Source organism: Ictidomys tridecemlineatus, unplaced genomic scaffold, assembly GCF_052094955.1.
Source record: "Ictidomys tridecemlineatus isolate mIctTri1 unplaced genomic scaffold, mIctTri1.hap1 Scaffold_46, whole genome shotgun sequence".
In the NCBI taxonomy this organism is placed as follows: domain Eukaryota; kingdom Metazoa; phylum Chordata; class Mammalia; order Rodentia; family Sciuridae; genus Ictidomys; species Ictidomys tridecemlineatus.
In genome coordinates this window covers 1,040,461-1,063,122 of record NW_027522984.1, presented here as the reverse complement: position 1 = coordinate 1,063,122, position 22,662 = coordinate 1,040,461, and the positions used below count along the sequence as shown (strand labels likewise).

Below are 22,662 nucleotides of genomic sequence, written 5' to 3'. Positions count from 1 at the left end.
AAAGGCAGGACTAGGGTAGAAGGGTGGAGTCTTAGAGCAGAGATGAGGTCATGCCTGGCTTAGCCTGGGAGGTGGGTGAGGGGCATGGTCTCTAGCCTGGACTAAACTTAGAAACCGGTAGGTGGCTTCCCACTGAGTTTCCTCCCCTGGACATGGAGGCTATGAGGAGATGTGCCCCTGGACAGGGTGTGACAGTCTCACCCTCTTGCAGGTCAGCTTGGGGACACAGGAAGCTGGGGCCAAGATGAGGAGACATGATCAAGAGGCTTTTGCATAGAACAAGATTTTTTGTTTTCAGAGTTTTTCTTCCTTCCCCTTCCCCCATAACAATGCTAACAAGCAGCTTGATGTGTCATTCTCCCAGCAGTGGAAGGGTGGATTGGCTTGGTTGTAAACACCCTCCCCCAGCCTTCCTGTCCCTTAGAAGGGCAGCTCAGCTGGGTTCTGGTTCAGGGTTGGGTGCAGCGGGCTAAGGCTTGGCTTGGTGTGAGAAGGCAGGCAGCTGTGTCTTCAGAGCTCATTCCTCCACTGGGGCGCCACTTGCAGGGACAGACCCCCTTCACTCTCCTGCTCCTGGGGGAGGTAGTCATGACCATGGGGCCCTAGAAAGAAAGGAGGTATGCTTTGTCTTCTTTATCTTCTCTTCCACCACTGTCCCCTGCCTGGCCCACCCTGACCCAGCCATACCTAAGGTAGAGGGGCTGAGCTTGCTCAGATCTTGAAGTAAGTTCTGTCCATTCTGTAGGTACAGTTTGGCAGGAAAGGGACACCCTGTATACCCTCTGTTTTCTTTACAGAACTCCAGGAATCTGTGGGGTACAGAGGTGTTGACACACAGAGCTATGCAGGCCTGGATGAGGAGTACCAGCGCAGGCTCGAGGCCAGGCCTGGGTCCTGCCACATCTGAGCCTTGGTTGCTTAAGCTCTAAATGTCAGCTCACTTACAAATAAGATGAAGGTTTTATGAAGATTAACTGATCCTGAGGATTGAGCCATAAGCAGGTACTAATGAAGATACAGCTGCCTAAGCTGGGGCTTGTGGCCACCATGAGGGATTACAGGGCAGGAATGCTTACGCTTTCCAGTCAGGGTCATGACCCAAGAGAATGGGGTTGCCCACTATGATGAGCAAAGCTTTGGCCCAGGTCACAGCCACGTTGAACCTCTAGAAGGAAGAAGTGGTGGGATCATGGGAAGGAAGGGCCAGAGGAAGGAAGAATTCCTGCCACACCCACCAGCCCTCCAAACTTTGGGTTCTTAAGGAAACCCAGGTTAAAGTGCAGATCCAGCTTCACAAATCTCTGTCTTCTTCACACAGTAGAGATGAAAACCACGCTGTGTTCTTGGCCTTGGAATTCTTCCACAGAGCCCACCTAGAAGAGATAGAGGCAGGGCGTGAGAATAGGTGGGTTAAAGGGGAACTTAAGGGACGTCTGCCCCATGGCTCTTGATCTGCAAGGAGGGTACACTGGGCAATTGTCAATCAGTGGGTGAGTGCTGCCACAGAGGACAGAAGCACAAGCCTCAAGAGTGAAGCTAGCTCTGGAATCGGGCCTGTAAAGCCATCAGAACAAAGCAAACAGTGTTGCAAAGAACACAGTAACCACAAACAGTGTTTCTGAAACTTTCCTGGAGATAATCAGCAAGTACTTGTTAAGACTATGGAACCTGGGGCCCTAACCCAGACCTCCTGATCAGAATTTTCCAAGGCAGATTTCTCCAAATCTCAAAAGAGTAGGTTTCAGGCTTGTAACTGAGGAGCTGTAAAAAATACTAGTGCCCTGGCTCTGCCCACAGATATCAGTGTTAATTGGCTGGGAGGGGCCCTGGTAGTATTAAAAGCCCTCCAGGTGATTTTTCTCTGTACTAAGAGCTCCAACCCAGATGCCCTTCAATAGATGAATGGATAAAAAAAATGTGGCATCTATACACAATGGAGTACTATGCAGCAATAAAAAATGACAAAATCATAGAATTTGCAGGGAAATGGATGGCACTAGAGCAGATTATGCTTAGTGAAGCTAGTCAATCCCTAAAAAAACAAATATCAAATGTATTCTTTGATATAATGAGAGCAACTATGAATAGAGCAAGGAGGAAGAACAGGAAGAAAAGACTAACATTTAACAGAATCATGAGATGGGAGGGAAAGGGAGAGAAAAGGGAAATTGCATGGAAATGAAGGGAGACCCTCATTGCTATACAAAATTACATATAAGAGGTTGTGAGGGGAATGGGAGAATAAACAAGGAGAGTAATGAATTACAGTAGATGGGGTAGAGAGAGAAGATGGGAGGGGAGGGGAGGGGGGATAGTAGGGGATAGAAAAGGTAGCAGAATACAACAATTACTAATTGGGCATTATGTAAAATTGTGGATGTGTAACCGACATGATTCTGCAATCTGCATTTGGGGTAAAATTGGGAGTTCATAACCCACTTCAATCTAATGTATGAAATATGATATGTCAAGAGCTTTGTAATGTTGTGAACAACCAATAAAAAAATAAAAATTTTTTAAAAAAAAGAGCTTCGAATCACCATCTCAGAGCAACTGTTAAGCTACTGAGGGTGGAGATGAGGTGACAATATCACATGACAGATGAGGGTGGGCTGTGGCATTTGGACTTCATTCTTAGGGCAAAGACCTCAAACCTGCCCAATCACAGTGACCTGGGAGGTTGTTAAACATGCAGGCTTCCTGATCCCATGCCAGAAATATAAGCTGGAGCTTTGAGGAGCAAGAGGATGGGGAAAAACCCAGTTCTGTCCAAGGCAGTGGAGGTGGGACAGGGACTTGGGCCAGACTGAAGCAGTGGCACAGGAGCTGAGGTCTCTGATTTGGGGAAAAGAAGGGTACAAAGAAGGTGAGAGTGAATGTGAAGTAGTGAGTCACCTTCAAGTCCTTCCAGTCTCCGAAGCTCCCTGTCAAGTTTGGTGATGCAATAACGGATTTTTTCCACCTGGAGTGAAGGGAAAGGCATCTTTCTCTTATGCGGTCACCTCAATTCAAGAGTAACCAGGCAGGAAGGAGGCCAGAGAGCTGGGGAGCAAAGAGGGAGGAGGCAGCTGACCTCTGCACTCTTCTGAGATATAGGGCCAGCAGAGGCCAGGGCTGTTTGAGAGGTATCACCTGGGGGAAGACCCATCCTTGCTGGGAACTGAGGGCCTGACCTGCTTCCGGTATGGCGAGATAACTCCAATGCTTCATGGGCTCAGGTGGGCTTTCCCCTTCTTAGAGGAAGGGGCCAGGAGCAGCTTCAGGTAGGAGGTCACCATGGCAGCCTCTTCAGGGTTGAAGAAGGATGGGCTATTGCACTCACACTCATCTTTGCCCATCACACCATGAAAGATGATGGGAAATCCCTGGTCACAAGGTTAGAAGAAACCCTAAGCTGGACTTCCCTGCTTCCCTTCCCTCCCACTCCAAAACACTTGCAGGCAATAAGGAAGCTTAGGCCAAGGTGACAACTGGAGGGACCCCTGGTGTTCAGTCGAGCCTTTTCCTACCTTCAGTAAACAATCAAGATATGGGGGTGGGGGCCTGAGTCCTGCTCTTTCCAGCCTCACCTGTTGAGGCAGACCCTGTCAGTGGCAGAAGCACTCTTGATCCACCACATCTGCACAGGCCTGCAGCTCTCCATCCTAGTAGAGTTGGTTGGGAATGTCCAGGATGGTGGGATGGGACCTGAGAGGCAGGAGGGAGGGAGGGAGAGCTAGACCAAGGCCTGGATTACTTTTGTCCTGCCCTGAGGGGACAGGCTTTAGGCCCACACATGAGCGTCTTGCTTCCTGCTTCCTGCATAGCAGGACACATTCACCTGCAAGCTCTCCTGCCAGGCATTGCACACCACATAAAGCAGAACTTGTGGGTCCATAGGGATCCAGTGACCAGTGAAATTATTATTTTTTTTCAAATTACTTTTAAAAACTAAGATTTGCCAGGCATGGTGGTGCATGCCTGTAATCCCAGTGGCTTTGGAGGCAGAGGCAGGAGGATGACCAGTTCAAAGCCAGCCTCAGCAAAAAGCAAGGCACTTAAGCAACTCAGTAAGACCCTGTCTCTAAAAAAATACAAAATAGGCCTGGAGATATGGCTCAGTGGTCATATGCCCAATTCAATCCCTGGGACACTCCATCCCTCAAAAAAAAAAAAAAAAACTAAGAAATTAGGGACTCAGCTTTCAATTTTGCCAAGGAAGGGCAGTACAAAAACAATATATCACTTCCCATTTCCCTTATTTGAGATAATATGTTAAATCCAAAAATAAAACTAGTAACGACACAATAACATTTCCTTTTTGCAACTGTCCTATATGGTACTCATCCAAGCATTTTTAATGTCTAAACTTATTCAGTAAAAGAAGCATATAAACAGGGTGTGGTTCTGTGTGCTTGTAGGTCCAGCTAGCTATTCAGGAGGCTGAGGCAGGAGGACTGCCTGAGGCCAGCCTAGGGAACAAAGAGACTCTTAAAAAAACAAAACAGAGCTGGCTATGTAACTCAGTGGTAGAATGTGCCTAGCATGTGTGAGAGCCTGGGTTCAATCCCCACCACTGCAAAACAAACAACCCTGCCTAGCCCTCTAATTTGATAATATGTTTATGAAAAACTATTCAGTTTCTCATTTCTCCTTGGATTGCCTGGAAATGCCATCCGAGACAGACATGAGACAAATCCTGGTGTCTGACCATCCCCATATCTAGATAATCTCAGTAGTCCAGAATAAAACCACTAGCTAAAGGAGGCCTCCGACCTTCCAGTCTATACTCCTTTCTGCATCACAGAGGCACAGAGCACCAGGAATGCAGACCACAGCCTCCTGCTGGAGCACAATGGGTACGAAGGCATGGGCTAGCAGTGGAGGGAGATGAGGGTGTGGGCATATCTGTAGTTTCATAGCAGCTTGGTTATGAACTGAGGTGATGAGCTTGGTCATAGCCATCAGGGCCCTTCTTGTACAGGGCATTGTAGGTGAGCAGCCGTTCCAGCAGCGAGTACACCAGCCCATACTTCTGTGTCAGTGGGGACTGCAGCACAGGTCCCAGCTGTCAAGGGTCTCCAGCCAGCACCAGTTGCCCTCCTGGATTGCCTGTTTCCTTAACTTCCATCAGTCCTAGAAGGCAAAGGTGGTATGAGGAGAAAGGTAAGTGATGGGATCTCCCCATGCAGGGTGGCACACCTGTACCCCACTCTGAGCCGCTCACCTACTATGGCCACCAGACTCTCAGGTTCCATGCAGTGGCCAGCATCATCGATGAAGATGTGTGTGAAGTGATCAATGGGAAACTGGGCTTATACCAACCTGGGAGGTGTCAGGCCAGACAGGGTCATCCCCAGGCACCCAACTACCAAACCTGAATGCTCACCCAATCTGATCCCTCACTCACCCACTGAAAACCCTTCCCCATCTTCCCAGCCCACTACCCTTTTATTTACACACACACTCTCCACCTGCTGGCCATGATGAGAGTGGTAATTAAGATGCAATATTCCTGCAGTTCCTTCTTGGCAGGAAACACATACTCCCCCTTTTTCGCATCCCTGTTACAGTAGGGCTGTGGATTGTGAAGCAACATGAGGCATCAGCTTGGCTCTACCCATGCCCACCCTCACTCTGTCACTGGGCCACTTTATAGACATGGAAACTGAGGCCCAGAGAGGGTTCTCACCCACCCAAGGATGAGGATCCAAGTCTCCCTACTTTTCTGGTTTACCCTTAGAATCTCCCAGACATCTGCCATCCCTTGACCCTCTGCACTTCCCTGACCTTAATGTCCTCAGGTACCATGTAGATGTCCCTGCTGGGGGCCAGGAGGCAGTAGATGGAGCTGGGCAGGTGGACCCAGAGCCGCTGACAGAGAAGGTCAGCACCCGAGTTGGATGGAACGCAGGCTAGGATGTGAGCTTCGGGCAAGTGCTTCACCACCTGAGATGCGGACAGGTAGAGTGTGGGAAGCAGTTTCCCAAACTCTGGTGACTCACACTGGGGCAGTGAAGCATCTGCCTCCCACAGCCAAGGGAGGCAGTGATATAAATGACAAGTTCTATCCTGGAGCCCTGCTAGTTCAATTAGCACTTTGACGTGGGACAACAACTGCAATAAAACACACAAGTCTATGAATACCAAAATGCAAAAAGTCACTCCAAGAGCCACACAGTGCCCAACCTACCCAACAGTGCTCAACAGCCACACTGACTCTAGCTCCCCACTTTTTTTAAAAAAAAAATGTAGTTGTAGATGGACAGAATGCCTTTATTTTATCTGTTTATTTTTATGTGATGCTAAGGATTGAACCCAGTGCCTCACCCATGCCAGGCAAGTGCTCTGCCACTGAGCTACAGCCCTAGCCCTCCCCACCTACTTTTGATGGCTGCTGAGAAACAAGAACTTTCAGGGAGATGAAGGAAATCAGAATTTGGGGAAAACCGCTCCATCTGGGGGAGTCAAGGATATAGGTCCCAGGTTTATCCTCAAGCCTCACCTGCTTAATGGCCTCTACTAATGTGACAGTCTTGCCAGTGCCTGGAGGCCCAAACATGATGTAGGGGGCTGGATGTGTGGTGTCCATAACAATGTGCTTTATGGCCTGCAGCTGCTCTGGGTGTGACTCCAGACTCCAGTCATACAGCCTGGCAGGGAGGCCGGGAATCCGAACTTCAACTTATCCAGCCAGCATCCCAGAGGCCTCTAGGACTCCATCCCCAAGCCCCACACTCCAACCAGCCCTGGAGTCCCCTGCCCTCAGTCTCACTTGAGCTTCACATCTGAGGGCAGCAGCAGGACCCCACAGGAGGCCACAGGAAAAAGCATGGACCACAGCAGCCAGCACCCTGTCAGTTCCAGGGCCCGATGCTGGACCTGCAGGGGCTGGCGGTTGAAGGTGAAGTTCACCTTGAAGGTCAGCCCATCCACAAATCGGTTCAGGAGGGTTTGGATAGGGAGAAAGGTAGAGTAGTTCCAGTTAGGTGGGCCAGACAGTAAAAAGCCAGGACCTCCCTCCACCTCCCTCTGCTACACTCCCTCTTTCCAAGACTTCCATAAAAGCTCCCTAGGACAGGCAGCTGTTGAGGTAGCTCAGAGTTCCCTGGAAGAAAAGCCCCTGCCCTGTGCTTGGGATCCACTCATCTTAGGAGAAAGCCTCTCGTCTCCCCTGGCCTGAGGGAGAAGACTGAAGAAGGGTTCCCCCAACACCCACCTCATGGAAAAGCTCAGTTTGACATGGTCCAGTTCCACCTTGTGCATGAAGCCCTTGTAGGTTATGGGGTCCTCCTGGTGTATCTCAGAGGACAGAGGGAAAACAGGTGGTCCCTCCGCAGCACTGAGGGGTGGCTCTCGGTCACACCAGGAACCTACAGGGTGTGAACGTAAGCAAGCTTCTGTCCCAAGCATGGTCACTGAAGGACCCAACCCCCAGGCTCTCCAGATCTCTGAGGGACGAGAACTGAGGCTCTGGACTTCTAACCCAAGACTCAGAGAGCTGTGTTTTCCCTATTTCCCTTCCTCTCCCACCAGACAGGAGTTGTGGGGACAGGAAGAATACAACCTTCCCCAGCTGCTCACAGGTTCAGAACTCCAGGGTGCTAGTTTAAGGCCTGGCAGACACTTCCCACTCTACTCAGCTGCCCTCTCACCAGCTCAGTTCTACTCTGCCTTTAAAATATTGTTAAAACTCATCTCCTGTAGTCATCTTGCCCTGATCATCCTTGTTCTCTCTTCCCACCTGCATTTGTGTGGAGAAATTCATTCTCATGGGCAATTCTGGTCTAAGGTACACACATTCAAAATCTGTGTGCTAGAAAGGGGCCTAAGAATTATCCAGTCCAGCTCTGTGCTTTTTAGATAAGGAACCTATGGCTCAGAGAAAGCAAGGATCTTGCCCAAGATCACACAGCCAGTAGTAGCAAAGTCTAGATTAAAACCCCAATGTCCTGCTCTGACACCATTTTGGGCAAAGGATGCCCACCCTACCCCTTGCTGACCCCTCTGGGACAGGAACCATTTCATCCTTCTTCTAGTTTGCCCTGTATTTAGGAATGGCCTATAGAGGTTGGCTGACTTGAGCCTGCCCTCCCTGCACCTGATCTGAGCCCCAACCTCCAGAGTGAGCAGCCTGGGGTTCTGGTCCACGGAGTCCCAGGTCATGGGCACCGATTCCAGGTCATAGTGCCAGATGTCGTGATCCATCTGCAGCTCCTCCAGGTGCAGCAGCAGTCAGAGTTTCACCTCATAGTTCCTCTACGTCAGGGCTGTCTCCAGCTGGGCCCTGGCAGTGATGGTTGGAGGATGAAGTGGGAAGGGCAGGAAAGGGACAGGTCAAGCACCCCCATGACCAGGAGCATTTACCCTCTCCCATTTGCAACTAGGAACACACCAGGAATCAGAGAAGACCAGAAGGACAGAGAAATGGATTGGGTCAGAGGCCTTGAAGAAGGGAGCCCCAACTCTTGCTTCCTCCGATGTCCTTGATCCAACCTCAGACCTGACTTGAGTATCCGTGGTAGATCTTATGGCGGAAACATTCTTCCCCAGATCTTCCTTCCATGACTCACACCCTAACCTCATTCAAATGTCATTCTCTGTTCAAATGTCACCCTCTGTTCAAATGTCACCTCCTCAAAGAGGCCAGGACTGACTGCTCTCTGTAAAACATCACCAATTCATCCCCTTGTCCTGCTTTGGTTTTACTTTAGCATTACTTGAGTTCTTCAAAGCACTCACCAGAATATGGAATGTACAAGAAAAAATAAAAGAAATGATCAGTGCTCACTGTTCCCCACCAGAATGGGCAAGGCTCATTTGGAACAGCACCTGGCAAGAGGGCATACTCAGCAAGGGTGAACGAATAGAGCCTGGGAGGCTGGACAGACATCCAAAGCAACAGGCAGAGGCCAGCAGGGAGAGAGAAGACGGGAGTGGGGTATCGAGGGGAGGCACTTACTTGATCTCAGCAATCTCCTTTGAGGCAGTGAAGATACTTGTTCCCTGAAGACGGATGGGGAGCAGCTGCCTGAGGCATGGGGGTGGGTACTAGGTCCCCAGTTCCATACTTAGCTTCAAGTCATAGCCTTTAGCACTGCAGAAGTCGGGGGAAAAGCTTTCATAAACATTGAACTTGTCACCTTCAAGACTCTGGGAATGCCCCTCCGTGGAGGATGCACAAGGACCCCTGTGATGCCATTGCCAAAGGGTGGTTGGCAGCCTCTGCCCAAGGACATGGAGCTCACTAGCTCATGTGGCTGCTCGGTCCATGGCTGGACCAATTTTGGAAAGCCCAATACTTGGAATATTTAAAAAATATTATTTATAATACATTTTCATTATTAAAAAAGAATCTGGCAAAAAAGTATAACATTTTTACCATCCTGAGACAGCCAATGTTAATTTTGGGGGGTATTCAGGCTTCCAGGTTAATATATATATATATATATATATATATATATATATATATATATATATATATATATAGTTTTTGTTTTGAGGTACTAGAAATTGAACCCAGGGGCACTTTACCACTCAGCCACATCCACAGCCAGCCCTTTTTAATTTTGGTTTTCAAACAGGGTCTCAGTAAGTTGCGTAGGGCCTCACAAAGTTGCTGAGGCTGGCTTCAAACTTGTAATTCTTCTGCCTCAGCCTCCTAAGTCACTGGGATTATAGGAATGTGCCACTGCACCTGGCACCTATACATTATTAAATAAAAGTGAACAATTATCTAACTGTGAAAGTCCTACAGTATTTTGTAACTAGCTAACTATGTCGAAAAGATGTTTACACATGAGTCCATTCACATGACGTCCAGCATAGGGAAATTTATGGAGACAGAGATAAAGTGAGTGGCTGCTAAGCACTGAGCAGGTGGGTGAGTGATAAAAGGGTGGAAGCTGAAGGGTATTGGGTCGCTCTTCTTTGGCATAATAAAATGTTCTAAAACTGACTATAATAATGGTTGCACATATCTGTGAACATACTAAAAAAATCACTGACCTGTATGATATGTGAATTATTTCAGTAAAGTTGTTTTAAAAAAGAGAGAAATCTGGGTGCGGTGGTGCATGGCAATAATCCCAGCACCTCAGGAGGCTGAGACAGAAGGATCAAAAGTTCAAGGCCAGTCTCAACAACGTAGCAAGACTCTGTCTCAAAATAAAAAGGACTGGGCCTATAACTCAGTAGTAAAGTGTTCCTGATTTCAATTCCTGTACTACCAATTTTTTTTAATTTAAAAAGAGAAGAGAGGGGGCTGGGTAGAACATGGGCTTAGCATGCATGATTTTGATCCCCAATGCTATGAGAGAGAGAGAGAGAGAGAGAGAGAGAGAGAGAGAGAGAGAGAGAAAGAGAGAGAAAGAGAGAGAGAGGTGTGTCTGTCTATAATGGGCTGCCTGATAATTCATTACACAGTGAAAACACTTCTTAAAAAATGTTTTTATACTGTCCTTGCTCTTGATACTGTCCTGCAATTTGCTTCCTAGGCAGAAAAATTTTTCTGAGCCCAGAGGAGGGAATAAAGGGGCCCCTGGTTCCCAGCTCTGGGCTTTTCCCAAGGGCCCACACTGTTGTGATAAAGACATGCCAAGACCCATCAGGTCTGGATGGAGGGCTTACAAGTCAGGTCTTTCTCCTTCCTCTATCCGGTTGGTCAACACAGGGTTTCCAGTGATCCAGGTGCGCTTGAAGGGAGTCGTGGGCTTCAATTGTGCAGCCAGAGGGCTGTGGGAAATGGCAGCCAAGAAACGGGAAATGTAGAAAGTGCCAGCTTCTTCTGATCCCGACTCCCAGCAGCTCCCAGAGCACCGTGGCTGGAAAGTAGCCCACAAAGCTGGTCTTACATTGCACATGCAACTCATAGCATTCACCTGCAGAAAGAAGGCTGAGTGAATGGGAGGGGGGAGGAAAGGCAGAGACCCTCCCACCAACATACTGACCCCGACACTCCCCCATCCAGACCCATCCTGAGAGGAGACCTCTGGACAGCCACAGTGTGTGCTCCAAAGCTGCAGCCCTGCTAGGACAAGCCCTGCCCACCAGAGTTCTTTCCTTTGGAAAGCTACTCACCAGGGCCCAGCAGGCAGGGCAGCTTCTGGTCACCATAGTAGAAGGCAAACTGGGGTGTCTAGCAGAGAGGGAAGAGGTGACTGAGGGTAGCAGGTTTTGTTTCCTCTGTTCCGGAGCCTCAGGGTCAGCACCTCCTTGTGGTTCAAATCCAGGCAGATAAGGAGCTGCTCATCTTGTGCTTCTTGGGGCCCCTGGACTTCCACATTCACCCCATGCTTCCCGTGAAGATTCTCAGCCCTGGGGAGAGTGGGAGTCAAGGGTGGGGGCCAGGGCAGGAGGGGCCTGGGATGGGGAATGCCCTGGGGAGAGTGCCAGCCATGCTCCCACCTGCAGCCAAGCCCCCCACCTGCTTCCCCCATTCCTTAAGGAAGAGGCCTCCCCACAACCTGAGCAAATTACTCTTTTCTTGGTTAGACAGCCCCTTCCCCTATGCCCTGAGCACCCCTCACAAGCAAGTGTGTGTGCACCAACAAACACACACACACACACACGGACACACACGGACACACACCTGTCATAAAAGTTCTTGGCTAGCAGTGACTTGTGGTGCTTGCTGATATCTCCTTGTGGTGCTTGCTGATATCTCCTCTTTTCTGGGAGCCGCGAGTCAGTCCAGCGGTCCAGTTTGAAGAACCTGACCCGAGTCTTGGTGATGTAGGCCAGATTTGCCTTGAGAAGCACTCAGACTGAACCCAGAGATTCCAGTGTGTGACCGCAATGCAGCTTCTGAGGCTCCCAGGGCAGCCTAGGGGAGGAGACAGGTCTCCCAAAGATGAATGGGCACTACCCAGGCAAAAGAGGGAGGGCACTGTGAGTCAAGGTGAGGGGGTGTGACCTTGCTACCTGGGCCGTTACTGCACCTCTGGGAGCCTTGCTTCCCTCCTTTATGAAATGGGAATGGCAAGGCTTGCCTCTTTTAAAGGTTGCTGTGATCCTCACCCAAGATAGTAGCATTGCGGCAAGCCACTTAGCCCAGCACCTGGCACATAGAAGACCTCAGTAATAGTGAGTGATGATTAGTATCACATAAAGTTTGGTTGCACTAAAGTGAGAAGTGCGAGGGGAGTGGCAGGAGGCAGCAGAGGTAGGCAGGGCCCACGATTCGGGCCTGGGGTGCGTAGGCCCTTACCTGATCTTGAAGTCGGGGTTATAAATGGTTCGCAGCTGCTTGCGATCTGTCTCCATGTCCAGTCCTCCTATGACTAGGAAGCACTGGCCCGTCTCCCCGGAGCTGCCGGCAGCTGAACATATTGGGCATCGTAGTGGCTGCTGCCCAGGCAGGAGGGTCCGTGGAAATGAAACTGAAAGTCCCCGCCGCGGCTGGATGTTGGCGGCCCTGCGACAAGGGTGCAGAAGTGGGAAGCTCCCTACCTCTGAACCCCTGCTCCTGCAAGCTCCCTTTCCCCTACCAGGCTTCTCTCCGCTGTTCTTTCCCTACCTGAGCCTTCCCTTCGTTCTCTTCCTCTTATCCCCTCCCCCTCTTCACATTAACTCTTTACTAAGGAGTCTGAACCCTCCCTCAGGGCCCTCCCCTTACCCCAAGCTCCCTCCCCTGGCTTCCAGTCAGTATCTGAATGTGGCCATCGCCAAGGGCCCCCAAACAGCCCAGGAGGACCTCTGAACCTCTGCTGGGGATACTCCCTAGCACTGGAGGCTACTCCCACCCTCCACAGCCTCAAGACTTATTGAAAAGCAGAAGTGCTTTGGGTCAGCTGCAGCTGGACTAGGGCAGCTCATCCAGCACTTCCCAGAGACTGGCAGAGACATAAACCAGCATGCCAGCCAAGCGGGCATCAAGCCCTATTCCCCCATATTCTCTGCTGGGCTCAGATGCAGGGAGGAAGGCATGAGTCAAAGAAGTTTGGGGTGAAAGAACTAGGAGTCTCTGAGATAAAGGTGCCTATATGTGGGAGAGAGGGACAAGGGGTTCTGCCAGGACGAACAGTCATTTTCTTCACCACACAGGCTTCATTATGTTGAAAGGCTGGTGATTCTTACCCTTGAGCCACATATTTGGGCACTTAATTACACTCCAGTCTGTATTGCTCTTTAAGTGTTAGTAGTATTTAAGTAAAGGTTGCCCCAGTCATCAAAATAAACTTAGGTCCCTGAGAGCAAGGTACTGTTATGTTAGGCAATAAATGGTTAACAGCAACAGCATGAGTACCAGGAAGAGAAACTGTTTAGACAAATAAAGGGGTGGAGCTACCACCAAAACAAATATAGCAAGCCTTTTGCGTGTTTATCCTCCAGAAAGAAATAACAGAAACCCACAGTAGGATGGGATAAAGATAATTATATAAAAAATTAAATACACCATAAAGAAGTTTCAAATATATCACAGCTTGTGTTGTTCTCAAGTAGTTCTCCATAGGAGGCCACACAATCTAACCTAATGTGAGGAAATGTCCAGAACCCAAGTCATTCTCCAGCTGGGCAAACCGTGTACCTTCTTCCAGGCCAACAGTATAGGAAAGCCAGGAATAAGGAATAACAGGCTTTAGCAACAGGAAATGCAATGTCAGTGAGAATCAAAGCTACAATGATGGGGAAGATTAAGCAGGGGAAAACGTTATGTTGTAGAAATTGATTATGCAAAGTAGAGGAAAAAACTAGGAGAGCAGCCAAATATTTTACCCTTTTTTCCCCCTCCCCCAACTGCTGAGGGCTTGGCACCAGAATCACGAGGCACTCACAGCTTTGTAGGTTCAAACAGCAATTCTTTATTCCAGCTCTCACACCGCCTCCACACAGGTCCAGGGGCAAACACGTTCTCCTGTCTCCCGCACAAACCACCTACTCCACGAGGCTCTCTCCAAATCCCATTTTAATCTCACGAGAACTCAATGGGAACAAGCAGCAGGAACACCCTAATCCCAGCAATAATCTTCAACCGCCAACTTCCCTAAAACCCATATCTTAAACTGGCAACGCCTTAAACTCAAGGAGCCGGTTACTTCCTCAAACCTGATCAGCTCTAAACCCGAATCCGCCTTGGTCCTTGAGCAAGGTCACCTTATTAAAGCATGCATGCAATGTTCCATCAAATGTCCTCTAAGCAGCATGGGGTACGCTTGGCAAGGAAATTTCGATGCGTCATTCCTACTTGGTAATGGCCCTCAGCATCCAACTACCCGATGAAGCCCCAGAGGAGTACAGATGGTGAATAAAAAATTGTTGTTGCTTACCATCTCAAAGACCTATTTTTCCACATGCTGATATGTGTCCTATATGTCAGAAAGAGAGAAAGATGAATATGTATTTTTTAGTTGTTTCAGCAAAATCTTGTATCTATTATCTCTAGTCTCAGATCCGAGATCTATGTACTAGTGCAAATAAGAATGGTTTCCATCAATGAACTACATACAAAGCAGGAGTGACAACTAAGGCCTTGTGAAATTTATCACACAAATCAACAGGTAAACCAAGTTTAGATTCCAGATGAAATAAATGGGCAATAAATAAAATCACATGTGTTTAAAAAAAAGTACAAGGACTGGTTGATTGTGTCAAATTTCATTCACTTAAGAAAACAATGAGATATTGAGAGATGGTTCATTTGAAGAGCAATTGCCCAGCATGTGTGAAGCACTGTGTTTGTTTCTCAACACCATGTATAAATAAATAAAAATAAAGTTCTATCAAAAACTAAAAAAACAATTTTTTTTAATTTTATTTTTTAGTTCTCGGCGGACACAACATCTTTGTTGGTATGTGGTGCTGAGGACCGAACCCAGGCCGCACACATGCCAGGCGAGCGCGCTACCGCTTGAGCCACATCCCCAGCCCAAAACAAAATATTTTTAAAAAAGAAAACGAGGGCATCAGGATAGAGGCTTCAAGTGCCGCAGTCTGGCTGGGCACAAAATCACGAGCCACTCACACCTTGTAGATTCAAACAGCAACTCTTTATTCTGGAAACTCTCACCGGCACTCTACAGACACATTCTGGGGAAATCCATGTTCTGGCCAAATTCCACCTCCACTGGGCTCTGTCTCTCAAAAATACTCTGCGAATCCTGTGAGAACTCAACGGGAACTCAGGCAGCAGGATACGCCCTATTCCCAGCAGGAATAACTTTAAACCTGGAACCATCCTAAACCCCAATCCTCCCTAAACCCAGATCTGCCCTGGTCCTTGAGCAAGGTCACCTTACATGCAATGTCACTGCAAATGACCAAGGCAAGCCCATTTCCACAATGGAGAGTCCTTCTAAGCAACATGGGGTACGCTGACAAGGAAATTGCCATGCATCATACCTACTTGGCTAATGGCTCTCAGCATTCAAGGAGATTGACCAGCTGCTGCTAGAGTTCAGCCCAGAGAGAAGTGCATTGACACTTATCACTGTATATATGGTTAAAGTAATTTGTGAATAAATATGTATATATTTTTTATTTATGGAAATTATATCACAGTTACATTAAAATTATTTAACTTTTCTGTTTTCTGGTCTTATAAAAAACAGCTTGAGATTTAAACTCATTAGCAATTCCCTGAATCAGCAATGTTCCCATATTCCTCCCCTCAAAAAAAGTGACTCAATAAGTATAATTTTAAATTTTCTACTATTCACATTAAAAATGAAAACAAAAGTCAGTCACAGTGGAGTGCCCCTGATTTCATTCCCTTGTTTTCTTGCCTCAAATGGGCCTGGAGGTATTGCTAAGCTTGTACAGTGCTTGCCTTGTAAGCATAAGGCCCAGGATTCATTCCCCAGGATCATGAGGTGGGGGGAAGGGGAGGGAGGACAAAGGAGTTTAATGAAACATTTGGAATGTGTCTATGGATGATTTAAATAAAATGGTCTTACATATGAAAAAAAAATTGTGGACCCATTACAGTTAGTCTCCAGTGTCTGACAAAATAAATCCTCCTATGGAGCAGTTCATTTCTGAGTTTCCTCTGGGAAATCAAGTGGGAAATATACCAGCAGCTGAAATTTTGGAAATTCTGTTTTCTCCATTCATGGTATCTTCAATCATGGCCCCAACCCATGTGCATAGCTTTGTTCTGGCAACCTGGCATTTCCCCAGACTGTATGCTAATGATTGCTGTGATTATCAGGAGAGAATCCCAAATCCAGGTGTGATTTTTGTTTCTTTGCATAAGGCTTTGCTGGTATATAGGTGATTGAGTTGTTTTTTCTTCCTGAAATTTCTGAGAAGCAGAACATCAAATTCAGAATGCTGGATCTGATCTTTAGCTTTATATTCGTATCTCAGAATATATCCTATATTTTCATTTTCTTGTTCACATTCCTAATGCTAACTTTATTACTCCACAGTATAATAAACAGTTTCTCCTATTATATTTCAGACACAGTATTGTGTAACTATTTTCTCCAACACTAGATGGCACTGTTTATGGGATTTTTCTCTGTTGTATTTTATATGAGAGGAAAAAAAAGAGAAGATCGCTTGGCTCATTTGTAAAACAATGCTCATTTCTGCCCCCTCTTTGTCTTTCATAGATACAGATACCTTATTGGAAAGTCTTTGAGTGGGATTTCCCCATTGTAGACTTGACAGGATGATGTGTCCTCGTGTCACTTTTATACTTTCTCTTGGCTCAGAGGTTTCTGAGCTATCCACAGCTCTCATGTCTATATACTTTGGAGTGTCTAGCTAATTTGAGTCTCAGTGTCCTCTGTTGCCAAGAGAAAATGTTCTGAAATATGGTATAAGGGTTAACAGGGGAGTAGTTAGATGCCCTGCAGTTACAAGTAATCTCCTGGTACACCCTTCATTTGAAGAAACTTTATTTCTTCTTCTTTTTTTTTACTACTGACAATTCTGCTACATAAAATTTGGCATGCAGTTGTTTCTTTATCTTCCTGATTCTAATACCTTGAAATTACACCCAGAATCAATTTAACCATATTATACGTTAGTTGTGTTTTAAATGGTTCAGAGTTTACACTATTTTCAAAAATGACATTTTTAAACTTACATTCTCACCCACAGTGTACAAGGGCTTTCTTTTTCCTGTAGTTTCTTGAGTCTTGGTTATTATTAAATTATTGACAAAAGCTGTTCTCTCTCTTTTGGGGGGAAGGCTATTGGGAAATAAACTCAGGGACACTCAAACACTGAGCCACATCCCAAGGTCTATTTTGTGTTTTCTTTAGAGACATGGTCTCACTTATTTGCTTAGTTCCTCACTGTTGCTGAGGCTGGCTTGGAACTCTCAATTCTCCTGCCTCAGCCTTCTAAACTGCTGGAATTATAGGTATGCACCACCATGCCTCGTGATAAAAGCTATTTTAACAGTGGTGCTTTGTATACAATTGTCCACTGTTTGACTTGTGCATCAAATCCCTGATGAAAGATTGTAGAGTTCAGTCTGTCATGAATTCAAAGAGAGTGTGTGTTACAAACCTTTTGGGAGATTAATGGGCAAGTATTATTTATAACACCTTCTCTACACTATTGCTTGGGATTTTAACAGCCCATTGAGAAACTTGTACAGCAATGAGAAATGACTGGATTGTGATCTAGGGGAGATTTGCACGTGTTCAGTAAGCTTACTCCCAGCGCTTGAGGATTTAAAATGGCTTTATATTTGGGGTCCTTCAGCCTAAGCCTCTCACTATTCTTTTGCCACGTAGGTTGGGAATCTTTGTTTTATGTGAGACAATTAGTTTCTTTCATTGAACAGAAGCTATTAAGAGATAATACATTCAGTGATGAAAATTTTTCCTTCTGGAAATAATTGGCAGTCTTGTGATTTTTACAGGGGAAAACCCAAGATTGGAGCTCTTCGTTTGCTGAACACTCATTAAGGTAGAAGCCAAGTTCTTTTAGATTTAACTTCTCTCTCCTGATCCCAGGAGTTAAAGTCCATGGAGGTCCTTGCCTGAACATAGACAACTATCACTTTTTCTCTGATCTTAGCACTTATGAACGTGTAGATCCTTTCACAGCACAATGTAAATTAAAATAGAAAGCACAGAAAACTGTTTAGTTAGGGTGTCATATAAATGGTCCCAATCTTGCTTTTCTCAGGGTGACACTGGCTATTGATGTTTTTGTTTCAATTATGTAGCATACTGTCTAAGGCTGGACTAAGGCCTAAGTCTACCCTAGCTTTTTTATATCATTAAGTGGCAGATATGTTCCCAGTTGTGCACAGATATAAATCTCTCAACAAATAAACACACACACACACACACACACACACAAACATGAAAGTGGATTAAGAACAAAGATTTGCTTTACGAAATCTATCCCCCAACAAACTGAATAGCCAAGAAGCAAAGAAAGCACTGAGACCAGTGGTGGTGGTGGCAGCTGCTAAGGCAGATTTGTTGGGCTGGTGGATTTATTACAGGAGTACTCCTGGTTGGATGGGAAGGCTCAAGCTTATGCTTTTCCCTCTTTCCGCTTTTCTCTCTCTACCTCCTCCCACCCATCTCCCATAAGTACTGATAGACAAAAGGTGACTAAGGAGAGGTGGGGAAAATATCTTTGGCTGGTGATATCAGAAAGCTGTTTGAATTCTCAGCGAGGAGGGAGGCAAGAGACGTTGAGAGACGGTAAAGCTCAGTATTGGCTGTGCGCTCCATCTCCCCGGGGTACGCGCTAGAGAGTTGCCGGTCCCCAAGCTTGCGCCTGCAAGATGATCCCCTGCGTGCTCCTGGGCGCGCGCACCCGCTGCCAGCACTCATTCTGTGCGTTGAAAAGCTGGCCTGAGGTTCCTTGTGCGCCACGAGGTTGGGGAACCTTCTAGGAACTCTGTCTCCAGAGGGCGGGTGTGTGTGAGGGCATGCGAGGAGAGCAGCTGGGTGGGAGAAGAGGGAGGGCCCTAAGGGCGGGCGGGAGAGAGAGAGGGGCGGGCAAAGAGAGCAAGAGAGGCAGAGCATGAGAGAGAGGGAGAGGAGCGGGAGGGAGAGGGGCAGGCGGGAGAGAGAGAGGGGGTGGGCAAAGAGAGAGAGAGGGGTGAGCTGGAGAGATGGAGAGGGGCAGGCAAAGAGAGAGGGGGCGGACAAAGAGAGAGGGGCAGGCTGGTGAGAGAAGGAGCATGCTGGAGGAGTGTGCCATGGAGATCCAGCCAGGGCCATGCCTGCAGGTAACCACTACTCAATCCCAGGCAAGTGCCAAAAGTGGTAGTTTCTGAGTCTGGGAAGGTTTTGTGTGCTTGGTTCCTACTCTCGGGCTGGCAGCGACCAACTATAAAAGAAACTGTGAGGCGGGGGTCCTGTGGGGTGGGGGGGCGTATGGTGAATGGGAAGGCGACTCTGAAGGGTGGGAAGTAAACGCTGGACTTGACCATCCTTCTCTTTCTGTCTTTCAGCACGTACCTTGCTCAGCGAGAGAGCTGTCATTTCAGCATCAGGATTCAGAATTGATCCAGGCCACGCAGAAGGGGCTATATCTCAGCTTCCATTGCTGTGGGTCTTGGCCTGGAAATAGTAGTTTTTCTCAGCAAGGACACAATTAACATCTAATTTGTTCAGGTTCGGTACAGGTTATGTAGGGACAGCAGTGAAGCGACCTAGGTTGGTAATCTTGCATTTATTTCTGCATGGGAATGGGATCATGTTTGTGGCATCTAAATTTTTGTTTTGTTTTGTGGTCTTAATGTATCTTTTTCTTTTTCAAGTTTCCCCTAGTAACAAGCTTGGGGAACAAGTGGGATGAAACCCGGGAAAACCAAGAGAAGTACCTGATTCTCCATGTAAGAGGGAAGGAAAAGATAAATTTCCACTGCCCCGCCCCATATTTTATTATTTATTTATTTAGCCTCCTAAACTGTAGGCTCTTGAAGTATTTGCTGAACTAGCTTCAAATATGGGCTGCAAAAATATCATTGGACTCCTTACTATGTCTCTGCTTGTAGACTCAATTGGTGGTTTGCAAAACAAGTGCTCAAATAGTTCAGTGATGTGTGGGAGGAGACCATAAAGGGTAATTCATTTCAAGTGTGGAGTCTTCTTAAGGGTGAGTTGCTTGAGCTACAGGTAAAGTTTTAAAGCAATTTACCATCATTTTGTCTCCTCACTCTTCTGCATTTTTGTTTCTCTTTTATTTCTCTATCCTGGGGCAATTGTGTAGCCACAAAAAAGATATTTTATTAAAATGTTAGAGTGAAAACAGCTGAGTGAAAACAACATAGTGGTTTGAAATATTAAAATTGGCCCTTTGTTCCTTAATACATGTTAATAGAATGACCCTCTTCAAGGCTTTCTTTTCTAGGATAAGCGTTTAAAGAAAAACCCTGTAAGGGAAACGTTAATCATTCCCTAGCTGGCTTTAAGAGTATTTGCAGGAACAATCACCAGTGAGAGAAACTTGGGTGGCATTTTTGTTTTGTGTCATTTTTGGTTCATTAAAACAATTTTAATTCATTGAAACAAATGTGCAAAGAAAATATGGTTTATATGTTCAGGGCAAACTCTATAAAACAAACACATTTTTCTTAAAAAACAAAGAACATTCAGCAATACAAAGAAGGTACACATTTTATTTATTTCAACTTCCAGAGATTGAAATCATGGTATCTCCAAAACATTTTGGTCAGTTCTGTTATTTTATCCAGACAAAAATACAGATTAATGATAGATATGTAATAAAAATTAAGAAAAACTGCTTTGCACAGTTTGTGCTTTAAAAAAATGAAAGAAAAGTAAGGTTTAAATATGCTTCTATTTTACATTTAGTGGTTTCTCACATTATCCTTTAACATAGTGATTTTGATGTTTCTAAGAAATTCTTAAATGTCAAAACTCAGTGATGTAAGAATAACATCCAAAGAGAATTTTAAAAGGCTTAATTCTAAATGGAAAAGAGCACTCATTCTCGGGATCATTTCTATTCAAGTAGAGTGCAGGGCTGGATCAGAAAAGAAAGCTACCCTTAATAAAGTGTTTCAGCCTTCACACTGTTTCGTGTAACCTTCATAAATCACAGGTTCCTGAGCTGGCCTGATGATGAGCCTGCTGAGGTATATTTATAGCAGATGATTTGTAGATGATAAATATGCCAAGAAAGACATCATCTCCAGTAACCCCAGGCTCCACCGAGTTCCTCAGGGGTTCATAATTAAGACTCATAAAAGAACCCTGGATGTGGAGAATGTGTTCTCTGAACCCTGACAATAGTACAGTCCAAAGGCAAACCAAGGAGTAATCACTTTGTTTCATGTTTGCACAATGTTCCACATAAAAACTTTACCTACATATTGATTCAACAACTAAAGAGAATAGCAGTTTGCATACCTAGACTCTGTGTCTTTTCCTTCCTATTGACATAGGTTCCTTTTTATGCTTTAAAGTATTTTAAAATCACCATTTCAAATTATAAGCTGCTTAACCTCTTAAGTCCCAGTGCATGTTCATGACATCTGTATGTGTACAAACACATTTTCACACACATATATAATGCACATATATGCTTCTATTGGAATACATACATATATAAATATACATGCATGTTTTCCAGTTGGAACACATTTTTGAGGATGTTTCATGAGATTGCTTTGTGTATCTCTGTTAAAAAAGTGAATTTTACCCCCAAATTGCCAAATTAATGGTGTAAACTAATTTTGTTTCCTTTTGACTTTCAACAGAACCATTGAGAAATCAGTTTAACACATCAAAATATGGACTGACATTGCATTTTAAATTAGCCCATGTAATCAAGTTTAAAGTCAATTAAATTAATCTCTCCTATTATATATCCATTGGACTAAGATTTCTTTAGAAAACATGACATTTCTAAGTGTATTTTTATATATTTTCCTCTTATTGTTTGTTAATTCTTCTATATTTGAGAATAACCTTATTCTCCAAGATTCCTACATAAAATTCAGTGTCACCTGCAAAATTCTTCTACTCAAAAATATGTTTCTCAAACTGGTTTACTCAGTTTTAGAAAGTTTCTTCTTCCTTTGTTCCTCCCATATCTTTGATGCATTAAAATTTTCTAAATTGTTAGTTTCAATAAGGCTTTAGAAAGATGAAATAAATTTGTAGATTATTCCTTGTTCAAAATCTTCTGATATATCTGTTTTTATTGTCTCCAATATGCACAGAAATGGCTTCTGGAAATAATTTCTATAATTAAAAGGAGAATTACCAGTCACTACATTGTTTCCTACCTTGTCCCCCAAGAGTCTTAAGGTGCATAGTTTAATAAAGGTATTGTGAAGAGTTAGGAGAAAAGAAAGTTTTTATGTTTGTTGAAAGAGGTTTTCCCAAGATTTTGGACATGGAACAATCCCTACCCCATTTTTTCATGACATCTGTTAAATTTCTGCAAAATTTGTGTTCTTTGGAAAATACCTTGGGGACTATTGACCTAACCCCAATTCTGAATTTTACTGATGGAGAAACAGACACCTGAGAGGGGCTGAAGTTCTTAGAGAATATTAGAGGGGAAGTTGAAACTAGAACCTAATCTCCTGACTATTTGGCCTAAATGGTCATCTGTACCCTAAGATGGGTCCTAGGATGCCAGGCATCATGAGTAGTGCTATGAACCTCTTACTCCCTTATGAGTTCTTCTTGGGTTGATTTGCTAAAACAGAGTTTTTTGTATGTTCTTTTAAAAATGGTATCTATATCCTATTCTTATATAATAAATCTTAGGATATCTGCCCAA

At 45.5% G+C, this 22,662-nt stretch overlaps 1 long non-coding RNA gene and 2 pseudogenes across 2 annotated transcripts; 1 reads left to right on the top strand and 2 right to left on the bottom strand.

Moving 5' to 3' along the window:
* Window positions 1-267: 267 nt before the first annotated feature.
* LOC144364803 (uncharacterized) lies at window positions 268-3,138 on the bottom strand. Its single transcript, XR_013433270.1, has 3 exons — window positions 2,896-3,138; window positions 688-1,373; window positions 268-602 (listed from the first exon to the last, which is right to left on the bottom strand). It is a non-coding gene; the product is annotated as an uncharacterized LOC144364803 (long non-coding RNA).
* A 2,173-nt stretch (window positions 3,139-5,311) lies between these two features.
* On the bottom strand, window positions 5,312-12,243 carry LOC144373712 (helicase MOV-10-like; annotated as a pseudogene). The gene is made up of 10 exons (XR_013433278.1): window positions 12,188-12,243; window positions 11,570-11,740; window positions 11,059-11,295; window positions 10,609-10,859; window positions 8,942-9,076; window positions 8,098-8,266; window positions 7,199-7,352; window positions 6,755-6,931; window positions 6,485-6,632; window positions 5,312-5,928 (listed from the first exon to the last, which is right to left on the bottom strand). The product of XR_013433278.1 is annotated as a helicase MOV-10-like (transcript).
* The window catches only part of LOC144373711 (uncharacterized), a 54,048-nt pseudogene continuing 43,627 nt past the window's right edge, over window positions 12,242-22,662 (top strand).